Source organism: Schistocerca gregaria, chromosome 1 (assembly GCF_023897955.1).
Source record: "Schistocerca gregaria isolate iqSchGreg1 chromosome 1, iqSchGreg1.2, whole genome shotgun sequence".
In the NCBI taxonomy this organism is placed as follows: domain Eukaryota; kingdom Metazoa; phylum Arthropoda; class Insecta; order Orthoptera; family Acrididae; genus Schistocerca; species Schistocerca gregaria.
Window position 1 is genome coordinate 1,019,568,049 of NC_064920.1, and position 13,089 is coordinate 1,019,581,137.

The 13,089-nt window shown below is 44.2% G+C and overlaps 1 long non-coding RNA gene across 1 annotated transcript in view; it reads right to left on the reverse strand.

The window, feature by feature from the left end:
* Positions 1-13,089, reverse strand: part of LOC126312789 (uncharacterized) — a 528,546-nt gene that overhangs the window by 197,867 nt on the left and 317,590 nt on the right. The window lies entirely within an intron of this gene.

Genomic DNA, 13,089 nt, shown 5'->3' on the forward strand with positions numbered 1-13,089 from the left:
ACTAAAGGCAATGTATACAAATTAGTTTGAACGAAAAATTGCACTACAAACTTCTCGCATTGGATTATAATTTCTATAGGAAATGCAGAACTGAAATAAAGAGCTGGTCTAAGTAATTCGTAATTAATGAAACTTATCGATATTAAACGTAAACCAAGATTTATGTAGTCTGCCCAATGGAATAAGAAACCAAATATGGATGTGAATATTTACAGGAAATATGTTAATAAAGAAAATTAAATTTGAACAGTAGTGTGCATTAAATATTGTAAAGAGTTTTATTGTTTAGTTTAAAGAAATACGTATGTTTGACAGACTGTTCGTATAACATGACGTACACGCTTGAAGTTATGTAAATGCTCAAGCGTTCAATTTACCAAAGTTAAAGATTATTTGAGGACACGTTTTTACTTTGTTCTAGTTTCTCAAAGAGAATGTGAAGAAAACAGAATCAAACGTCTACAGTTTGACATTATTTTCCTCGTACCTTACTGAGCGAGCTAAGTTGTAGCAAGGTCATGAAAATTAATATAATTAGTCATCTAACCTTTGTGTGATAGCAGCGTGTTCTAATTCATGCTAAGAATTTTGATGTAAAATTCTTGTTATGTTTGAGAGAGTAGCCAATTATTTACTTCGAAATTTGCAATAATGAAAATAGTTTCAACAAAATTCGTGACATTTAAAACGTGTCTCAAATTTTGCTGCAATACAGTGGTGTCAAAAGTAAACACTTCTGAGTCCTACCTAAGCAGGCTATGCGATGCAAAATACTTGATATGCTCAATATTGACAGTGATGTATTATGATATTACCAATAAGATGTTACTTCACTCAACATTAACAAAAAGGATGTGAATAGCTGCCTGGAATTTCGTAGTCTTTTTAGCAAAGTAATTTTTTTAGGCGTTGTCCGTAAGGCTACAAAGGGTACCTGTAGCCTTTGATGGTATCTACGTCGAAACATAGTAGCAGTGCTGCTCTGTTGTATGTTGGGAAACGTCTAATGAAGAGACGAATTCACTCGAAAAATTAGAGCAATAATTATACCATTTTACCGTACAGGACACGAATAGGAGAAAATTCGAACTTAAGACTTAAATTAGCTAAACTATATTCCTCGTTCTATTCTTCGCAGGAAACAGTTAGGCAAAGATAGCTGCTCTACTATTTCTGTCAACCCTAGGCTGCAACGGTTTTCGAGTCCAAAGCAATAACACATGACTGCACAACAGTGGATAACAGATTTAAAAACGTTACTGAAATTCCGTTGCAGTGAATGTCCAGAGTTCCATGATCCAGTACCTCTTGTGGAGTAATATTCATTTCGAAAATTCACGCCTCAGCCGTTCCGCTGAGTCTCCCCTCCCTTCTCCTCTTCCATCTACTTCGGAGTCAATTACCGTTAACTAGCTGCGACACCCGGACACCTGTACCACGGAATGCGGTCCAGTCAACGGCTTGCGGCGACACCGCTGCCGCCCGCGTTCCACCCTCTCATTAATGTCGGCTACCGTAAAAATCATCCAGAAAAAAAAATGACAATAACTCTTCCAGCATGCAACTTTCACGAGTAAATAGCGATGTTAATTAACGTGTTGGGTACATATGAAGTTGACATGACACTACGGATTGTAATGGATTTTGAAAACGGTCAGACTCGAGGACCGCCTAAATAACAAATCAGTAAAATCTTAACACAGTTTCCAGGCTGATCCGTGCCCATAATTAGGGGACGATGATACTGGGAAACACGTTAGGGTGTACTCGCCTGTAGCAGTGTAACCATTACAATTTCAGTCTTCTACTTAAGTCAGTGAGCAATTACCTGTCACTGATGTATTTCGCCTCGCGGGATCTGCCGAGCGGCCTATGGCGCTGCAGTCATGGACTGTGCGGCTGGTCCCGGTGGAGGTTCGAGTCCTCCCTCGGGCATGGTTGTGTGTGTTTGTCCTTAGGATAATTTAGGTTAAGTGGTGTGTAAGCTTAGGGACTGATGACCTTAGCAGTGAAGTCCCATAAGATTTCACAAACATTTGAACATTTTCGAACAGATGTACTTCCTTCACAATGATCAAGATACAGAGAAGCGGCAGAGAAACCGATATAGGCATGTGTATTCAAATACAGAGATACATAAATAGGCAGAGTATGGCGCTACTGTCGGCAACGCCTTTATAAGACAGCAAGTGTCTGGCGCAATTGTTAGATTGGTTACTGCTACTACAATGGCATGTTATCAAAATTTAAGTGAGTTTGAACGTGGCGTTATAGTTGGCGCGCACGAGCGATGGAACACAACGTCTCTGAGGTAGCGATGAAATGGTGATTTTTCCCTACGACCATTTCACGAGTGTACCGTGAATATCAGGAATCCGGTAAATGAAATCTCCGACATCGCTGCACCGTGGGCCTGTAAACATCGGCATTCGACTGTTGATGACTGGAAACCTGTTGCCTGGTCGGACGAGTCTCACTTTAAATTGTATCGAGTAGATGGATATGTAAAGGAGACAATCTCATGAATCCATGGGCCCTATATGTAAGCAGGGGACTGTACATGCTGGTGGAGGCTCTGCATAGGTGTGGGGCGTGTACAGTAAGAATTATATGGGACTCCTGATACGTATAGATACGACTCTGATTGGTGACACGTACGTAAGCATCCTGTCTGACCACCTGCATCCACATGGACTTGGGCAATTCCAGCAGGACAATGTGACAATTCACAGGTCCATAATTGCTGCAGCGTGGCTCCAGGAACACTCTTCTGACATTAAAAATTCTTGCTGGCCACCAAACTCGCCAGACATGAACATTATTGAGCATAACTGGGATGACTTGCAACGTGTTGTTGAGAACAGATCTCCACCACCTCGTAGTCGTACTGATTTGTGGAGAGCTCTGCCAGATTCATGCTGTCAGTTCACTCCAGGACTACTTCAGATATTAGTAGAGTCCATGCCAAGTCTAGTTGCGGCACTTGCAGGTGCTTGCGGGGGCTTTATACGATGCTAGGCAGGTATACCAGTTTTGTTGGTCTCATTATCTCTCTGTATACATGTCAAGCAAACGATATTTAAAATCGCATCATGTTTAATCTCTCAAACGTATGTGTTAACTGTTTCTTACCCAGGCAAATAGTGGCAAGAGGCTCATAAAAGAAGCATAATACATTGTATTTAAGTGTCTTTAGTAATCATCGAGATGACTGGGATATGCTATCTATTGACACCAGTATGGCAGAGACGGATGAGAGACGCTTTGATAAGTCAGATAAGAAATTACTAGATAAGAGGACATTGTTATTCCTATTGTTAACGTTTCTTAATCTTCCAGACCATCCCTCACAGCACTAAACATAATGATCAGCATTCTAACTATATACACTCCTGGAAATGGAAAAAAGAACACATTGACACCGGTGTGTCAGACCCACCATACTTGTTCCGGACACTGCGAGAGGGCTGTACAAGCAATGATTACACGCACGGCACAGCGGACACACCAGGAACCGCGGTGTTGGCCGTCGAATGGCGCTGGCTGCGCAGCATTTGTGCACCGCCGCCGTCAGTGCCAGCCAGTTTGCCGTGGCATACGGAGCTCCATCGCAGTCTTTAACACTGGTAGCATGCCGCGACAGCGTGGACGTGAAACGTATGTGCAGTTGACGGACTTTGAGTGAGGGCGTATAGTGGGCATGCGGGAGGCCGGGTGGACGTACCGCCGAATTGCTCAACACGTGGGGCGTGAGGTCTCAACAGTACATCGATGATGTCGCCAGTGGTCGGCGGAAGGTGCACGTACCCGTCGACCTGGGACCGGACCGCAGCGACGCACGGATGCACGCCAAGACCGTAGGATCCTACGCAGTGCCGTAGGAGACCGCACCGCCACTTCCCAGCAAATTAGGGACACTGTTACTCCTGGGGTATCGGCGAGGACCATTCGCAACCGTCTCCATGAAGTTGGGCTACGGTCTCGCACACCGTTAGGCCGTCTTCCGCTCACGCACCAACATCGTGCAGCCCGCCTCCAGTGGTGTCGCGACAGGCGTGAATGGAGTGACGAATGGAGACGTGTCGTCTTCAGCGATGAGAGTGCCTTCTGCCTTGGTGCCAATGATGGTCGTATGCGTGTTTGGCGCTGTGCAGGTGAGCGCCATAATCAGGACTGCATACGACCGAGGCATACAGGGCCAGCACCCGTTATCATGGTGTGGGGAGCGATCTCCTACACTGGCCGTACACCTCTGGTGATCGTCGAGGGGACACTGAATAGTGCACGGTACATCCAAACCGTCATCGAACCCATCGTTCTTCCATTCCTATACCGGCAAGGGAACTTGCTGTTCCAACAGGACAATGCACGTCCACATGTATCCCGTGCCATCCAACGTGCTCTAGAAGGTGTAATTCAACTACCCTGGCCAGCAAGGTCTCCGGATCTGTCCCCCATTGAGCATGTTTGGGACTGGATGAAGCGTCGTCTCACGCCGTCTGCACGTCCAGCACGAACGCTGGTCCAACTGAGGCGCCAGGTGGAGATGGCATGGCAAGCCGTTCCACAGGACTACATCCAGCATCTCTACGATCGTCTCCATGGGAGAATAGGAGCGTGCATTGCTGCGAAAGGTGGATATACACTGTACTAGTGCCGACATTGTGCATGGTCTGTTGCCTGTGTCTATGTGCCTGTGGTTCTGTCAGTGTGATCATGTGATGTATCTGATCCCAGGAATGTGTCAATAAAGTTTCCCCTTCCTGGGACAATGAATTCACGGTGTTCTCATTTCAATTTCCAGGAGTGTATTTGTTACACTCTTTCTAATGCAACACACAGAGGAGTTGCACCACTTAATTCGTCTCATAGAACCTAAAACAAATAAATATTTAAGTTATTTGAACCGTTGCTAATTATATCTTGGTTATTTATAACGAAAATTCAAATAACATTGGCCATTATTCTAGAGAACTCACTATTTTTCGACACTTTTTGAAAATGTCATACATTGCCTGGATTGCAAACGTTAGCCCCAACACTTTATACAAGTAGTCAGATTTCTGTGAAAGTTAGGGACAACGAAGAAATCCTTCATTGATATACTGAGTAAGATCCTAGGGGAAGTATTTTGTCTTCGTCTTCCCAAACCCGTTATGAAGTGTGTCGTGCGTGCCTTTACTTTGTGAATGACGGAAAACTGCTTTCTCAATGTAGGGTACACGTGCAACGACTTCAGTGCATTACTGACCAAAGGAATATAATTGTTTTCATGTAGCACTATGTTTCTGGAGACGGAAAAACTCCCTTGCTCGAACCATAACGGATTCAAGAACCATGTTATGTGTGAAACATAGCTTCCTAGATCCACTCACGACAAAAATTTCACGACTTCCGCCAAAAAAGTTCCAAGACTGATTTTATTCCTGGCGTGTAAGTATTGTCAGCGCAGTAACTACCATGGCAGCTTGAACTAACAACTATCAACAGACGTGCGTTCAGCGAGTCAGTGGTGTGCAGGTAGTGATACGCAAGTAGTTTAGTCACAAATCACAATGGAGCTACAGTCTAAATCAAGTGTTTAAGATGTTCCCCAGAATACTTTGAATAAGCGAAAATCTGTGCGAACTTTGTCCCGCACACCTTAAGTACCTAATACAATGGCGTGTGGACGCCTGTCACAAATTGGTTGAAATGTAAATGAGACTTGTCAATATGAACATAACCCAAAATAACAAATTGCAGGAATTCATAGCGAAGGTCAACATTTTGACAACATACACCATACTAAAGTCCATGTGACGCGCTAATTGAACAACATCCAAAGAAGGAGTTTTCTGGAAATTTCATACGCTTGTATTGCTTTCTTACTCATTTTACTCGAGTGGGATGAGATTATGTAGAACTCGTGAAGCCTTAGTTTTTATTAATTCAGACTCAAAGCGTTTTGGTCTGACGGGATATATGTGAATCGTCACCTAATGATCAATGTCAATGCTTACGGAACATCTGATCAACATGCGATTGCGTTGAACACTTCCTGTCAAAAACGGAACTGTGTAGTCGATTTTAATGGCGGGGAATTAGCAGAAGCGCTGGCGCATTTCAGTGTACAACAATGAAGTATGGTTCTAAGATAACCAACTCAGCGCTTTGAAGCTGATCGTAGACGATGCAGTTGTGTGGTGGGAAACTTTTTGAGATGTGCAGGATAAATTGAACAAATAACAGCATGAAGGCTGGCCGAGCGGTTCTAGGCGCTTCAGTCCAGAACCGCGCGACCGCTACGGTCGCAGGTTCGAATCCTGCCTCGGGCATGGGTGTATGTGATGTCCTTAGGTTAGTTAGGTTTACGTAGTTCTAACATCTAGGGGACTGATGACCTCAGATTTTAAGTCCCATAGTGCTCAGAGTCAATTGAACCAGTAGCATGAAGTTGTTAGTGGATTGTCACAGAAAGTCATTGCAACATAATGATCATAAACAGATTTATAATTTATGTAGTCATTTCACAATGTAATTGTGCAGTTGTTGGAAATGACAGCCATATTCGATAATGTTCCTGTGTGGCTTACTTGTACCTATCGAGAACTATTCGATTACTCGATTCAGTCGCGTCGACAGACGAAAGAAACGAACAAATAGCGTGCGGACAGGCTGGCGGGGGCGAAGCGGGTGGCAATGCGGGCGGCCACCGCCACTGACTTGTTCCAGATATGGACACTTTAAAAAAAATATCGTCTTATATCGATATTGTATGTCTATATCTGAAATATCGATTCAGTGTGACGATTTATTGGATTATTCATTAAGAAAAATGTCAAAGTCCACGATCCAGTTGTACCAGAAAAAAAGTTTTTAACCAGAAACACATGTGGCCTGCAACAGACAGCCCTTGCTCTTCAAGAACGACTTCTTGTTGAGTGTCATACTCTTCAACAGGCATACCACTGTTATGCAACAATTTTCACAGGCAAAATTTTTGAAAGGAAAACTTAGCGATTTTAAATTAATGATCCTTTTTTTGTAGTTTCTGTTCGAACCTTGTATAAGGATTTTCATTACTGTATTCCATTTTGTAACTTGCTTTACGTTTATTGCATACAATTTTTACGTCATTTTATCAATACTTTCAGATCATTTTACGATATTTCTCAAATATTTTATATCATTACAACATGGGCAGTAAGGAAAGGTTTACTACTGCAAAGTTGGTCTATACGCCCTACGTTTATAGATCCAAAAAATACAACGGAACAGCGGCAGGAAATACGTGTTTATCCCGCTGTGTTCGCAACCTCGCCATATAACTTTATGAGCTTAAATTCTCACAACCGTAAATATTGAGTCCATACGAATGAGGAGGGAAAGCGTGGTTAAAGCGGAGTCGAATGGTGATGGAAATAGTTGATGAGTTCAATTGTGTTCTCGTAAACTACGGCCTAGTACGAATTGCAGGCTCTAATGAAGCATAGCCTTCACGTTCACTTAATTGCGACACGTTACACATCTCCTGCCATTGGTGTATTGACCTCACTTAAGTAGTCTTCGTACGGCAATTTCAGATCGAGGAAGTTCTTACAGAAGCATCTCGCTTCAGCCGATACCAGATTTGGAATCCACCCACAGCAGATCGATTACGTGTCCCATACTTGTACTCAATACATGTTTCAGTACTACATGCCGTATACAATGAACTGCTGTTGTGTTCCATCACCGGTACTGAATATTAGAATGTTAGACGGAGGTGGTCCGACAGCCGACCAGTTCTAGGCATTCCACCAGGAAGGAGGTACTCAGATCGCGTTGTCTGTAGCTCAACCATGCCTAGACGGTCAATACGGCGGTTCGATCACGGCCGCATTGTTACTGTGTGCCAGGAATTGTCCAAGCGTCTCGAAGTGAACCAAAGCGATGTTCTTCGGACATCGGGAAGATACAGAAAGACAGGAACTGTCGATGACAATCCTCGCTCAGGCCGCCCAAGGGCTACTACTGCAGCAGATGACCACTACCTATGGATTAAGGCTCGGAGGAACCCTGACAGCAACGCCACCCTGTTGAATAATGCTTTTCGTGCAGCCACAGGACGTTGTGTTACCACTCAGACTGTGCGCGATAGACTGCATGATGTGCGACTTCACTCCTGACGTCCACGGCGAGGTTCATATTTGTAACCACGACACCAGGGGCCCAACAACATGCTGAATGGATCGCTTAGGTTTGGCATCACGTTCTCTTCACCAATGAGTGTCGCATATGCCTTCAACCAGACAATTGTCTGGGACATGTTTGGAGGCAACCCGGTCAGGCTGAACGCCTTAGACACACTGTCCAGCGAGTCCAGTGAGTGCAGCGAGGTGGAGGTTCCCTGATGTTTTGGGGTGGTATTATGGGGTGCCGACTTACGACGTGGGTGGTCATGGAGGGCACCGTAACGGCTGTAGGATACGCGAATGCCATCCTTCGACTGACAGTACAACCACATTGGCATCACATTGGCGAGGCATTCGTCTTTATGAATGACAATTCGTGCTCCCATCGTGCACATCTTATGAATGCCTTCCTCAGGAAACGACCACGCTCGACTTAAGTGCCTAGCATGATCTCCAGTTATAAACTCTATCGAACGGGTTACACTGATAAGTGCTGTTTATGGGCAACGTGACTCACCAACCACTCTGAGGGATCTATGCCGAATCGCTATTGAGGAGTGGGACAATGTGAACCAATAGTGCCTTGATGAACTTGTGGATAGTATGCAACGATGATTACAGCCAAGCATCAATGCAAGTGGCCGTGCTACTGAGTACTAGAGTTACCAGTGTGTAGAGCAATCTGGACCATCACTTCAGAATGTCTCGCTGCATGGTGGTACAACATGCAATGTGTTGATTTCATGAGTGGTAATGAAATCTGGACTATAAGGACAGGGAGGATCAGGTTGTAGTTGTGGAAAGAGGCCAAAATCAGTTACTGTCAGTTGCACAAAACATTGAAACTTTATTTTCGTAATACATTCACGTACACGTGCCCTTAAAGGCATTCAAAAACAATACGGCTGAAGGGCCGAAAACGACTTATTAAAATTGCCTTAAGGAATACACGCGGCTGAAGGCCTTAGTTACAAAATTTTACACAACAATTCAAGGCTTAAGGCCTGGATAACAATAGGGTTTCCAATGAGAAAAATCTTCCTTTAAAAAAAATCTAAGCAAGAATCATCAAGGTTTTAATTCAAGACGCCTGAAGACCTTATCTTAACATTAAAACAAACTAAATTAATAGACGGCTGAAGGCCTCGCACAGTTCTTGAGACTGAAAGAAAAAGAATCTAAAACAAAAGAACAGTTGTGCTAAGAAGTTCTCCAAGGGTCGGCCTGAGGAGGTAACTCTAACGTAGGTTTAGGTGAGGCAGGCAGCCAAGCGTAATACCAAACAAACGGATGGCAACCCGACCCAGGGACAGCTGAAGAGCTGACCAACAACGTAATAAGTTCCCTTCCACCGACCAACGGCACGACAACGGAAAATATCAGCCGAGGACGAAGATACCAGCAGCACTACGTTTTAAAAATTGGCGTCTAAAAGCAGCCAAGGCACAATAACCACTCAAAAATATGAGCAACACCTAAGGTTGTCGAAGAACACGCGGTACGGACAGCATCAATACGGCGAAGAAGAACACACTGAGGAACAGTATGCTAATGACTTCTCGATTATGTTCCATAATTGGTCGATGGGATTCGAGTTGGGCGTTCTGGGCGGTAAAATCATTAGCTCGAGCTGTCCAGAATGTTCTTCAAACCAATCGCAAACAGTTGTGACCAGTGACGTGGTGCACTGTCATGCATAAAAATTCCAACCTTGATACCGCACATGATATCTAGGTAGCTGAATATAACCATTTAAATTCAATGATCGATTGAGTTTGACCAGAGGAACAGGTTCATTCCATGAAAACACTGCCCACAGAATTATCGAGCCGGCACAAGCATACACGGTGCATTGTTGACAATGCACTACACTCGAACCCTGCCATCAGCTCTTACCAATAGAAATCGGAACTTATCTGGCAAGACCCAGGGCTTCCAGTCTTCTAGGCTTCAAACAATGTGGTCAACAGTCCAGTAGATGCGCTGCAAGTGGTATAACGTAGTTAGCAAAAGCATTTGTGTCTGTCGTTGCTGCCGTAGTTCACTAACGGTAAATTACGCCTCAATCTCGTGATGGTTACGTTTGGCCACTGCGTTGTCCGCAGTGAGAGGTTATTCCTAAATCTGGTGTTCTCGGCACATTCTTGATACAGTGTATCTCAGAATACTGAATTCCCTAACGATTTTCGAAATGGAAACCACCAGTCCGATTCAAAGTCTGTTATTTCCCGTTCTGCGGCTATAATCACGTCGGAAACCCTTTCACGTGGATCACCTGAGCATAAATGACAGCTGCTTCAACGCACTGCTCTTTGATACGTCGTGCAAGCGATACTACAGCATCTGTACAAGTGCATATCCCATGACTTACGTCAGCTCACTGTTATGGAATACACAGGAATAGCTCTATTGCTATAAGGACCAAAGGATGATACAGAAGCTCTGAAATGGATTTAAAAATTCTTTTAAAAAGTCTGTGACTTTTCTGGTAGTTGTTGGATTTCCTCATAGTAGGACAGTGAGTATACAAGTGGGACATGAAATCACCATCTGTTGCGGATTTTCACGAACAGAGTTAACGGATGTAGTTACTAATATCAGGGATGACTAAGTGCTCAATGCGGGTTGTGAGTTATCGGATGTATCAACGTACATCGTTTTTGGCATTCTAGTTTTCCTTCCTTCATTGCCGTTCCCACCAAAGCGAACTACTTTTAGTTAAAGCTTGGTTGCCGACTAATAAATATTGGGCTTGCTATCGAGTCTTCCACGTAATTCCAGTCGCACCATCTTATTCGTTTCTTGCTAACGGAATAGTGTAAGACTGTAAAAACTCTTTTTAAGCAAGGATATAGTGTTGAATAATGGTTAAGGGAAACACAGGGAATCAGTGTGTACGAAGAAGCAGTGATGAATGGGGCTCAAGAACCCATCGACGAAGAGGCTACTACGTACGATGCTGAAAGAAAGTGATGGAGAAAGAAATCGACCTCACTGACTTAAAAAAAAAAAGGTGACTGGAAAAGGATTGTAGGCGTGTGCCTCAAAAATGCGTTACGTAAGTCAGTGTTGAGTGATTGTACAACGAATAGATGAAATCGTTCGCGACAACGCTTGACGGAAAGCTGATAAGCCAACTCGATAGATTCTTCACGGTCAAGGATGTGGGCCCATACTCCTAAAAGTGCAGATTTGGCGCCAAATTACTTGTATCATTCTCCGAATGTGAATAAATGATTTAACGAAAGACGATCCATCACATACGAAGAATTGCAGGGCACACTACTCAAGACGGAGACGGCTGATAAAGATGCCGAAGTCCAAACCAACGGCTTCGACAAGTTGGTAACATCGGTTGTCCAATCGCCCCGTTGGGGCGGCAAGTCCTGGTTGGGTATCTGTCCGGGAAAAGTTGGGTGCCGTTGTTTTTAAGACACGAAAGTCGCCGAGGTGGTGCAAAACTGAAAGACTTGTACCAGGCTTTCGTGCCACACGACACCGTTATTATACCCTAGTACACAAATATCAGTAACCATAGTCTTTTTCTTCTTTCTGCGAGTTTCCTACGGCGTCTCTCGTATCCAAGTTTCCATCTCCTCTTACCTTGCCTGTCATCTTTTTTCATCGCCGTGTCCTGCATCGCACGCCCACTCCATCATTCTAAAGGAGCCGGGATCTTCCTCATTTTCTGTGTCGTGGGTTCTGCATTGCATATTTTAGAAGGTCATTATCCTCTGATATTTTTCTAAGATGCCCACACAAAGTTAGGCGTTAAATGATAGACCACATCTGTATTTACGCGTGCGAGTCAAATGTAAAACTTTGAATTCGTAATAACAAATCGAAATTCTGCGCCGTTATCCTGTAAGTTGGTAATCGTGCTACAAACAGGGTGTAAAATGACCTGTAGGTGGCAGCACAGTGCAGATGCACACATACCATCGCAGTATCAGTATAAAGATGGCCTCGCCACTTGCGACTTGCACCAGGGAAGAACAGCGTTCCTTATTCGGTTTTTGCGTAGTGAAGGTGTGAAACCTATTGAAATTCATCGACGAATGAAGGTTCAGTACGGTCATGTATGTTTGTCACAGCAGAAAGTCTACGAATGGAGTACGCAGTTCGCAAATGGTGTGACTTCAGTGGAAGATGCTCCTCGTTCAGGTCAGTCATAACGAGTTGTGACTCCACAGAACATTGCAACAGTTGAAGCCATAGTGAAGGAAAAACGGCGAGTGACACTGAATGGCATTGCAGCATGTTTAGAGATGAGTCATGGGTCAGCACACCACATTGTGCATGATGTGCTCCAGTTTCACAAAGTGCCTGCAAGATGGATGCCACTGCAGCTGACTCCTGAAATGAGAGAACGACGTGTTGATGCTTGAGAAGAACTTCTTCGGCGCTTTGAACGAGAAGGTCATGGCTTCCTTGCAAGAACCGTTACTGGAGACGAAACCTGGATTCACTTCCACCAACCGGAAACGAAGAGAGCGAGCAAGAAATGGCGCCATTCCTCATCACCAAAACCAAAGAAGTTTCGAACAGAACCATCAGTAAGGAAGGTTATGCTGAATCTCTTTTGCGTCGATGAAGGCGTCATTTAGGAGCATTACATGCTAGAGGGACTGCATCATATACAGGTCTCTTAAAGAAACATCAGCGGCCTGCAATCAAATCAAAGTAACGTACATTGCTGTCAACAGGTGTCCTTTTACAACATGAAAATAAGGCCCCACACTGCCCGTACAACAATTGTAACAATCAAAGACCTGCATTTTGAGTGTCTCCCGCATCCGCTATACACACCAGACCCTGTCCCAAGTGATTCCCATATGTTTGGGCCACTCAAAGTTGCAATGGGGGGAAAGAAGTTCCGTTCTGGCGAAGAGGTACGCCACGCGGTGCATGAGTGATTGCGCAGACTACCGAA